This window comes from Chinchilla lanigera, unplaced genomic scaffold (assembly GCF_000276665.1).
Source record: "Chinchilla lanigera isolate Chin_1 unplaced genomic scaffold, ChiLan1.0 scaffold00075, whole genome shotgun sequence".
NCBI lineage: Eukaryota > Metazoa > Chordata > Mammalia > Rodentia > Chinchillidae > Chinchilla > Chinchilla lanigera.
The window spans coordinates 9098337-9109953 of record NW_004955476.1 but is presented as its reverse complement, the minus strand read 5'-3'; positions in this window follow the sequence as shown (position 1 = coordinate 9109953).

Below are 11617 nucleotides of genomic sequence, written 5' to 3'. Positions count from 1 at the left end.
TCTTTACGTGATTTATCCAATATGTTGGCTTGAGGGTGGCCACATTTCTTAAATGGCAGGTAAGACCAGAAATATAAGTGTCCATGTCCCAAGAGAAGTCAAGCTAGGAACCTCATCCCCTTTTACAACTTAGCCTTCAGTATCATGTGGTGGCACATCTGCACTTCTTTTAAATCTTATATTTTTATTCTTACTTTTTACAGTGCTGGGAATTGAACCCAGGACCTTGTGCATGCTAAGTATATGTTATACCACTGAACTGCACTCTAGCCTTGCACTCTTCTTTCTTTTCTAGCAGTACTGGGGATTGAATCCAGGAATTTCACACTGAACTGCATCCCAGTTCTTTTTAAATTGATTTTTTTTTTTCAGACAGAGTCTTTAAGGTTTCCCAGGCTGGGCTGGAATATGTGATCCTCCTGTCTCAGCCTCCCAGAGTACTAAGATTACAGAGTGAGGTACCAAGCCAGGCTCAGCCCTCTACTCTAGATTGAAGAACTGTGGAGGTCTACCCAGGACCGAGGGGAAAGAACATAGATCTACCCACCTGTCCAGAGAAAACAGTCAATATCACACGGTAAAAAAAATGCATGAGATAAGCTAAATATTAGTACAGTCATATTTAGAAAATTTAACCCACCACCCCAAGCCTTCTTGGTTGATGTAATCCTGTTACTCTTCAATGGGTCAGATCCTATTATTTAAAAAGAAAAAATCCCAATGCCATAGAACTAAGAATTGCTGTACTAATTCCTTGACAACTAAATGCCACTGCAACACTGAGCATTTAATTAATATCTTCATCAGGAGGCTGGTACTTCTCCCATACCCTCACCTGCATGACTCAGTAAAGGCTTTGCTTCCATGGTGAACAACTTTCTCAATGAAGCTTCACTCCACCGCTGCAAAACAGACACGAGTATAAGAAAATAGCTGAGGCAGAGAAAGGTTATTTGGTTTATCACAGACGGCACCAGGGAGTGCAGTGCTTCCAGAAACAGACCCTGAAATTCTCTTTCCCTGGGCCAGGCTGGATCTATTAAATCACATCGAAATAACCAGGACAAGCTAAGCTACATGAACCAGTGATTGCTAACTAAACACTCTAGTGAGTTCAGAGAGCCCTTAGGGTGTGCTGTTTATTTGGAAAACCAGAAAAAAAAAATAGGGAGAGAATGGCAGAATAGAAATCTAGCTACACATTAGCTTATGATTTTATCTTAACCAGTCTTGTTAGAAGAATTTACATGTGAGTGGTGCATGAGCGTGTGTGTGTGTGTGTGTGTGTGTATCAACTTACTATTTTTTAAAAAGCTTCAAGCTATTTACATACACATTTAAATAAAAATATATGTTCTAATATGTATTATCAGATAGTCATCAAAATCTCTCCCTAAAAAGAATTTTGACATAAGAACATGTGAATATCAACAATGCAGGTTTGAAAAAACTAGAAAATGAGATCACATGCAAGGTAAAATGTTGTTTTCTCAAAGAGGAAATATTCAACTGTAGAGTGAAAGAGTAAATTTGTTGTTTCTAGGAATAGCCCCTTCCTTTTTCTGGAACTTACTAGTCAATCTTCCTAAGATGTTAGAAGTTCTTTCATATAATTGTATCACTGGTTGTCTACATTCCTAAACTCCTTTATTAATGAAGCTCTTAAAAGTAAAAGAGAAGATATATAGATATATATATATATATATATATATATATATATGGAGATTTCAGCTGCTGATATTTTCCGGGATTAAATGTTTTCTTCTTCGTGTTCCCATATTATATTTCACCTGCCGTAACCTTCCTCTTTCTCTGGCTTGGCTTTTCCTGCTTTCTCCTCCTGGTTTGGTTCCAGAGCCACTCTCTTTGGTGACAGGCATTCCCAGTGCAGCTCTCTGTCAGGGCCAGCTGTGTTGTGAGGACTGTTTTGGTCTCGCTTTTCTTCATGCCTGTCAAAGGCCACAGAGGGTGGGAGGCTGCACACGGCCTGAGTAGGCTCACACTCCAGAAACCTGCACAGCATCTCAACAAAATGCTGAGATTTTCCTTTTACACTCAGGATTTCACTTGCAAACAATACACTTCTAAAAAAGTTTACTGTAATTGAACCTTGAGTGAGAAGATCCGTCCAAACAAAGGAATGAAACAGACCTGCGTCCAACACCTTAGCCTTTATTGACCACTAAGAAAACCCAAGAAAACTTATCTGTGTGCTTTATAGAAACTGCAAATGTCCTTAAGCCTTTGATTTGAAAACCGCTCATGGCTTGGAAGTTCTACTTGGGTAAAAACACTCACAGGGAATATTTTCCCACAGAAATGATTATTAAGGGACCCTTGTGAAACACCTTCCCGTTGACAAGTTTTGGAGCTGTTCCTTCACTCTTGATTCTTCGCATGTGTTTGTCCTGTTTTGTTAGCAACTTGTTGCTGGATTCCGATGTATGAATTCTTCGCTATGGCAAGGGTTTTTCATGGTAAGTTGTATTAGGGGATCACGCCGTGTGAATGCCGTGTTACTGAACCCGAGAACACACAGAGCGCCCCACTCGCCTCTGCATTCCCTCTGCATGAAGTGTAACACTGGCACAAAACTCAGAGCCCAGGCTCCAATTTTTCCAGCTGTCTCTGCCGGCCTGTGATCTTTTGGTACAGATTTTCTAGCCTGTTTGAAAAGGCAGGCATCTACCCCTCTCTTTGATTGTGTTCAGGCATTCTGCCAGCCCCAGACATGGATTAGTATGAACAGAATCACAGACTTCTCTGAACATAAGTCATTTCCTTGTGTTGAGCAGCAGATACTGAGCAAGAAAAAGGCAAAGCACGCCACCCCTGTGCGGTCTGGGTCAGTTTTGATTTCGCTCAGAGTAAGAACAAAGCAACCTCTGACTTTCCCCCAAACCCAGCCGGTATGCGGTGACTTTTAACGACTTCGAGAACTGCAAGCCTTCAGGTGACTGGAGTGTTATTTTACCCCTTCAGATTTCTGCTTCTGTGACGTTTTATGATTATACCTTATGGTACAGTTCTATTTTTGTTCTTCGTGTTTTTCTGAGGCTGAAAGTCTAGAGGGAATATTTTTAATCATTTGGCCACGATCAAATGTGCTTTTCAGTTTGGGGATAATGTGGAGGGAAGTTTTAAGTACTGTGCCAACCCCAAACATGGCACTCCCTATTAATGGGCCAGCTCCATCCCCTGGGTCTGAACAATTCAGAGGAGACGTGATGTCATTGTCTACAGAGAGATAAATGGAAAGGAGTCTGGGTGTAGAATTTTGGAGTGGTCTTTGCAATAATAGTAATTAAAAAGAGCATTACCTCATATATTTAAACGTGGTGTGCATACCGTGTGATTTTCTCATTTTCCCCCAATATTACCCAGAAAGGGTTAGTATTTCTGTTTCATTATTTTTGAAGCACTGTTTGATGACACGGGTTTAACAGTTTCTCACAGTTCACTGCTTCGGTTTTCATCAAATTATATTTCTAGTTACACTGGACACGTTCATCATCAATTTCCATATGCCTCGCAGACGTGCACGAGCCAGTCTGCCAACAGCGGACTCGGATACCAGCTAATAGCTGTGGCACGGCACATTTTTCTCTGAGTTCAGCCTTTTCTAAAGGAAAAGTTTAGAATTCACCAGGCCAACCTCTGGACACTCATACTGTATTTGTTTAAATTGATTAGTGTGTGTCTGCAGTCATGGCTGAAGATGACTGCACAGTATTTAATCTTGATGTGGAAATCTTAGGCTAAAACAAACACTAGCCATACAGCTTTCCCTAGATTTCGTATCTCAGCTGGAAGAAAAGCAGGGGCCATGCAATTTGCCAAAGAACTGCCCACTTCTAAAGAATTCTGAAATTCCTCCTCTCTGAAGTTCTATAACTTTCCCCTGTTATTTCTACTGCATGTTGGACCTCCTGTTGTCAGAGAAAGGACAAAGCTGAAGACCCTTTCTACATTCTAGACAGCTCTGAAGGATGCAAATGAGTGTCATACTGATTGGTGACAAAGTTTAAATGTCATTAGTCACTGCTTTCTCAATCAACTTTATTTTGCTGAATTTGAACAGTATAAATAACTAAGAATGGCTGCAGCTAGCAAAAGACTAAATCCTCAATTTTCTTTTCAGAATGTTGCTCATGCATCAAAAGAAAAGAAGATTAAAAACCAGGGAAATATGTGATCAGGGGTAAACTGATAAGCTAAATAGAAATATTTTGGTCCTTCAAACATCAATTTAATCAGTTCCAAAAACATACCATCAGGGCTTTCTTAATATGTTTTGGACCTGAATTCTTAGGAGAGACTCTTGTAAAGTCATTTCTGTGATGATTGTATGTGTGCAGTGTCCTCAAATTGAGTCTGGACTCTTGAGTGTTCTGAGCTTATAACATGCATAGCCCTTCTCACGAAAGTCAGAGTCAACAGCATCACAGAAAGATGGTTGAAAACGCCTGCCTGGCAAGTGCAAGGTCCTGAGTTCGATTCCCAGTGCAAAAAAAACAAAAAAAAAAAAAAAGGAAAGATGGTCAATAAGATGAAAAAATGGGTATGGTGTTTTGCTCAGTGGAAAGAGCAGGTGATCCAGTATAAGAGAAGAAGTGGGGTGTTTTTACTTCTTAATGTATTCTATATCTAATTTACAATGACTGGATTAATTTTGTATTAAAAGATTTAAAAGTGGATTATAAAACTGTATAATAATTGCTTGATATGTATCAGGCATTATTCTAAGCTCTTTAGAAAATATTAACTCATTTAATCCTCAGAACAATTCTGTAAAGTAGGAAGTTTTAATATCTCCTTTTTATAAAAGAAGAAAGTAAGGCACAAAAGATTTGAGCAACTTTCCTAAGTCACCCAGGTGGGAAGACAAACCCTGCTCCACTTGCTGAGTTCCTGATTTTCTTCCATTTTGGTGAAATACATGTGACTGAAAACCTATATAACAAAATATTAATGGGAAATATGTAGATATTTCTGAGTGATGGGATTAATTTTATCCAATTTTAATATTTCTTTTTGCTTGTGTGTATTTTTCAGTGTTTTCAGAAAACAATTACTGAGTGCTTCTGAAAAGGAAAAAAAAATCGTCTTTTAAAAGTTCCTTCTGTATAAAGCCAGACTTGGGGACTTTGATATAGCACTTTGTGTAAACTGCCCCCTGGTAAACTTACCTTTTATTTTATGTATCTAGTAAAAGCAGGTGCCCTAGATCTCGGCTATTCAAGTGTTCTGGTGGATATAGATTTGGCTTTGTTTACAGCTGGTCACTAAGGCAAATCCCAAGAACAGAAGAAACTACTGGAGCTTTCAAAATGTAGAAATACCTAGAAAGGCAAAAAGTTAGAAAATATAGTTATCATTGTATTCGTTCTAAAATCTCTACATTTATTTTCATTCATCATTCCTTAGCAGTGTGAGTTACTAAACAGGGCCAGAGTGACTTAACTGGTGCCAACAAGAACCCAGCAGCTAGAATTCTGTCCTCACAATGGATTTTCCAAGACTGAGAGGGCTGCATGGGAAATGCCTACAATGGAGAAAATTCTTATCTTCTTATTTTCAGTGAGTGTCCATCCAGGTGTCCACTTGAAAGTGCATCTGTTTCTTCAAAGATTAAAAGAAATTTTTAAAAAACCATGTATTAATAATTTCTTAGAATATTATATGGAGTTTAAGTATACGTGAACCAGCTCTGAGAGAATTACACATGGAGTTGATGTAGCACATTAAAACTTCAGAGAACAGAACTGCCTCGGCCTCTTGCATGTATTTGTCACAGGAAATACGGAATTTACATGGAAGCCAGAAATAGACAGGGGCACTGAATGTTTCAGGAGTCATAAGTTGGAACCAAGTTCAATTGACGACGCTTTATACCAGTGTCCTTTTTTGTGGTGTCATCCTTTGTGAAAACATGAGCAACATTATAGGCTACAGTCTAATCTGCGCACAGAAAGGCTGGCGTGTGTGTGGAATGAAGTGGTCAAGACAGGAAGCTACTGCGCAAGCATGACACAGCCCCCGTGCCTGGGTGCTCCAGGGCCTTCAGCCGGTGTTTCAGGATTCTGGTAAACTTTGCTCTTATTATGTGAAATGTATTCAAATCTCAGGAATCCACCTCTGTATCCTGTTCTCTCTTGGCCCCTCTGGCCCTGTGCCTCTGACTGCAGCTCCCAAGAGGCCTCCCTCATGCATGTTCACTTCCTAAAATCCATTCTCCGCAGGGGCCAGAGTGACCTTTACAAAACACTAGTGTAATCATGTTACCTTTCTACTTATGGGCTTTAAACAGCTTCCAGTTGCCCTCAGGAAAAAGTCAAACATCTTGAACAGGGCGTTAGCTATGACCTTCCAAGGTCTTTAGCAGGGCCCAGAAGTTTCAGTGTTTACCTCCAACTCTGTATCATTTCCAGACCTGGCCCCTGCCACACACACTTCTGCTCTCAGTACCTGCTCTCTCTGACGCCCTCTCTCTCTCTCTCTCTCTCTGTCTCTCTGTCTGTCTTCCTGTAACATCCTTACATTCCTTTTCTCCACCAGGAAAGCCTTCACTTAACCAGAGACAGAAAACGGTTCTCTGTTTTATGTTCCGTTTGCAGTAAGTACCTCTTCTTTTCACAGTAGTAACTGACATTTATTTGAATGATGTGTTTGGTGTCTCCTCATCCTGTGAGATTACAGTCAGGCCTCGGTACATGTGAGCGTGGCACTCCCACACTCAGGGATCACAGATCAAAACATGTTTGAAATAAATTGTGTCTCTGCTGCACATGTGCACGTTTCTCTCACCACTCTTTCCGAAATAACACAGTGTAATAACTACTTATGCAATGGCAAGCAGAAACACTGAAATGACACCCAAGATTTGGGGGCAGATATATTTACGTCAATGGGCACTGACTGGGGTCGTTCCCAGCATATCATACCCCAATCTCTGGTGGCCTAGGGTTTTTATATGATACACAAGCAAGAGGTACAAAGGTGAGACAGAACAGCCTGGCAGTTCTTCTGATTAGCTAGCAGGGTGAGATCACTGGTTACAAGGGCAGATTAGTGATCATCAGTTTATGAGGTTTGGTACAATGGTACAATCAGGCATCCTGTATGCTCAGTTATACTCTCATGGTTACAGGGGTCAGAAAAGTAATTACAAAACTACGAAGCAGTTACAGAGCTAGGCAGTTTCAAAAGAACAAAGTTTTAAAAGGAACAATTTCTCCTGTATGGTTTTGCCCTAACACTTACACAGCACCCCTATGGTCTGAAGTATTATAAGCAGCCCAGAAATTATTTAAAGTACACTGCATGAAATGCACAGGTTCCATGTAATCATCACACGATTTGTTATAAAGGCCTTGAGACCTTGCCGATTTCAGAGTCCAAGGGAGGAGCCCTAGAATCAACCCCCTGTGGATATCGAATTCTCTGCTTTTTGCATCTTTAAATCATTAAGAATTGTGCCTGGCAGGGCTCTCAAAATGTTCAAATAATTGAACCATTACATTAAAAAGACACAGAGAGGTTTTAGATAAGGCTGGTCTCTCAGACTCAATTTTTAAACATGGTATCCATTCATTTATTTATTTTTGGTGAGGAGACTGAGAATTGCATTATATTTTCTCAAAATATTGTGTCTTATGCTGTCTTGTCAAATTGGATTACTAATCTTGAAACCCCCACCTACTTATTCTTTACCAAAATATCAGGTGGTTCCCGTGTGCCCATCCTGGGAGACAGATTCCTTTTGTCTTCTACTGCAGTAAGAATGCTCTCTTCCATCATGACAAGCCTATCCAGTACCAGCAAAATCTCCTGCTTTTCCAACACTAAGGAAAGATCTAGTGAACACTTACTGATAATGACATAAGGCGAGTGTGTTAGGATGGACATTAAAATCAGAAGCACCTTAATGCACGGTCTGTATCATGTTCAGACTTTTACAGTTAATCATGGCAGGTCTTGGTGAGGTAATTCAGTGGCAGAGAACATGCTGAACATGTGTGAGGCCCTGGGTTCAAACTCCTGCACCACAAAGAAGGTAATTATCACACAACTAATATTTGTCTTATGTATTGCTACTTGCTGGATATTGGCTAGTAAATATAAGAAATATTAAATGTTTTGTAAGAATTGAAGATTTTCATACTCTCAATGATTAATATTTCAGTTGACAGCAAAGCTGAGTGAAATTTAGCCTTTGTAAGAGAATAACTGTAAAATGTAATTTTTTTATTTTAAAGATAATAAAAAAACAATAAAAGCAATACAGGATTTCACAACAAAATGATAGGAAATTAACAGTGATTATTATGTATTTTATGAAATTAAATGTCATTCGTTCTAGTGTGTCCTGAATCTTTCTCAGCCACATTTTTGTTGGTTTACCAAAAGTAAGTTTTAAATACAAATCATTTTTGAGGGCTTGAAAAAAGATCTGTCCAAGACTGAGCTCCATCACGTTTCTCTTGCGACTATGTCTTGCTAAACTGTCTCTGCAAATCTTAGGACTCAGATTCTACTCAAGATTCGGTTACTTTGGCTTTCTACTGTATTTAAAAAAGAAGGCTGTCTTTCAACAGATGTGACACATAATTTTCAGTGTTCTCCCGAGAAAAGTAATATCTGAAAGATGCTTATTGCACTATTTCATGTTGCTAAGGCTATTAGCAAACCCTCGGAAATGTGCTGTTTTACCTGCATGGAAAGCCCTCGCCCATATCCCCCGCCTGGTCTCCTGACGTCACTTCCCTCCTTATAGACACGCTGAATTCTGCTTCCGGGTGGGCAGTTCTCTCCTCGTTGGTGTCATTTATCCGTCCCTGTGGCCGCTTCACAGGGATTTCCAATTTTCTACTATGTGCACAGTACATGAGTGTGAAGAGACTGTTTTCAACCAGGGGAGGGGTTATAATAAAAATATTTGAAACAAGTAAAAAGAACTGTAAAACTTATAGGCATCCAGAACGATTTAGTTTGTCAGCTGAGGATTTTTGTCCTTTTCAACTGTGTCCTGTTAGTATTTGTATTAGGAATCTCTCTTTTTTTTGATGGTATACTCTTAGCCTCTGCAGGAAAACAATAAAAATACAGACAGTTTAAAGACAAAAGAGTTTAAACAGATGCTGTGTTTCCCCTGGTGTTAGATTGATGTACATAATTTAGTGAATTATTCAATAATTTCAAGAATCATCTTTCTGAAGAAGAGCCCCAGGACGGACCAAGTTTTAGGACATATGTGTGTCCCGGAAGTAGGGGAAATCTGCTGTCAAGATGAAGGCCAACTCCAAGTAAAGTATTGAACTTTTAGGCAGACAGCCTTCCCCTTCCAGGCTTCCACCAAAAATTTTCCCCTACTTCTTTCACATTTTCCTCCCTAACTCCATCCTGAAACGACAGCTTCAAAGGCATCAACGTATTCACCAGTTCCGCTGAGGAAGACACTACAGAAAAAGGCCAGCTTTATATGCCCTTAAAGGAAAATATCTGCAATATTTCCTTCAGGACCATCACGGACTTAGCATTTGAGCTTCACCCTTCCTTTGTGTCTCACTATAAGCAATAAAAATTGAATTTAATAACAACAAAAATAGAAAATAGAATCTCACTCACCTGAAAAAAGCCCAAGCTTATATAGCATTTAAAGAAGTGATATAATGAGGCACGCCTCAAAGCTTCCATCAGAGAACAGACATGGTTCACATCCAATCATTTTAACAGAAATTGTGAGGCTGATAGCTGCTCTTGTATAGATCATAATCTGAGAGCATGCAGTAAGTTCAAATCTATGTGATGAGGGTAATTTGAAAAGCCACTTCCTTTCATTCCTGATTTATTATTTAAATTCACTTACATCTCCCCATTACATTTCTTTATTTCAGTGGTCTAATGGAGTTAAAAATTCGTAACCCCAAACCAGCGTGGAAACTACTGGATAATTGGGGGCACACAGTAGGGTCTGACTTCTTCCTGCACTCTGAATCCCAATTTTAAGCCTTTTTTACCTAATTTTTCTTCACTCAGTAAAATGGTATATGAATTTCCACCAACTTTGAAGGCATCACACACTTGAGGTTTTTTTTTTAATAGTTTTAATATCCTATAAAATATACCAGCAAAGCAGAGCCCACTGTTATTTATTGTCTGTATGTGTACATTTTCAGATTCCAAATCATGTTCAAACTAGTTTGGCTACTTTGATGGACTACTACTTAGTTTAAAAAAAACAGAGAGAGAAGAAAAGAACAAGGAAACCACAGAAATTGTTTGGCTGGTTAGTATTTTTTTTTTTTTTTGACTGATTAAATCAGCCCAAATTAGTCTAAAACTTCAAAGTGTTTAGGAAGGGTAGTGTAGTGCTAACTCAGAGGAGAGGAAACCAAACCTTCCGAAGAGCGTTTCTTCGGAGTCGCGGTTCTGCTCAGCTCACCCCCGGCTGGGAAACAAAGGAACACAGAACGTAAACGTGCTCCTTCGCCCCATCTTTGGCGTCCTTCACGTCACCGTCACTTGCTGTGATGTTTGCTGGGACGGAAGGCACTGTCCTTTCTCTCTCAGCACTTCTGACAGGCGGGACGCTCCGGGCATTGTGCACCGCGAGGCCAGTCCGTTAGTGAGACCATCTCCCCTCACTTCAGCGCAGGCATAAGAGACAGGTTACTTAAAATTCAGATGCCAGGAAAGCCCACGGTAAAGGGGAAATATTTCCAAGTGAATTCCGTTTGATCTTCTTTTATAGGGCCTCCTTCCGGCCTCTGTCTTTTCCTCCCAGACCCTGGAAATCAATTAGTTTCAGCACGGAGGAGGCCACAGGCCCTGTTGAAATGGCTCCCTGTTATTTTGGGGGGGTATAATTTCAGCCAGGATGTCTGGTCAGTTGTCACACAGTGTACTTAACGCCTTTCTCTCTCTCTCTCTCTCTCTCTCTCTCTCTCTCTCTCTCTCTCACACACACACACACACACACACACACACACACACACACACACGGTGGCCTGCCTCCAGAGACTGCAGACCTTGGAGGGTGGTTCCTGGCGAGGAGAGGGAGCTGTTTTCAACCCAGACCCTTGGGCTGTGACAATGGCACGCACGTCACAGGGCCCCCAAGTTTTTCCCAGATGACCCCATCAGCCAAGTTTCGAGAAGGCCTCGGCTCCCTGGCTGCATCCTGCAGCATTTCAGCCGCTTTCTCTCCGGGATGCTGGCACACAATTCCGAACGCCTTCCCTTCCACGTTTCAAAGTAGCAGAGAACCCGGAGTAACTTCGATGTTCTTGAGGTGCTCATCTCGGGGGGAAACAAAGCATGGACACCATCGGGGTCCTTGCCTCTTCTCACCTTCCATCCCCAACCTGCCTTAATTCACGGAGGTGAAAAAAAACATCAGCCGGGTTGGCCTTTTCTTTCTCAAGAGCAACACTGTAGAAAGAGGTGAGTGTGTGCGTGTGTGTGTGTGCGTGCGTGTGTGTGTGTGCGTGTGTGTGGCTGCCGCGATGAAAGGCTCCGGGAAGGGGAGCAGAGGCAGCCCGGCTCCGCAGATGGGAGGGGGCCCGGGGTCCCCTCCTCGGCCCAAGCCCGGGCCCCTCCGCTCCCGCCCCGCCCC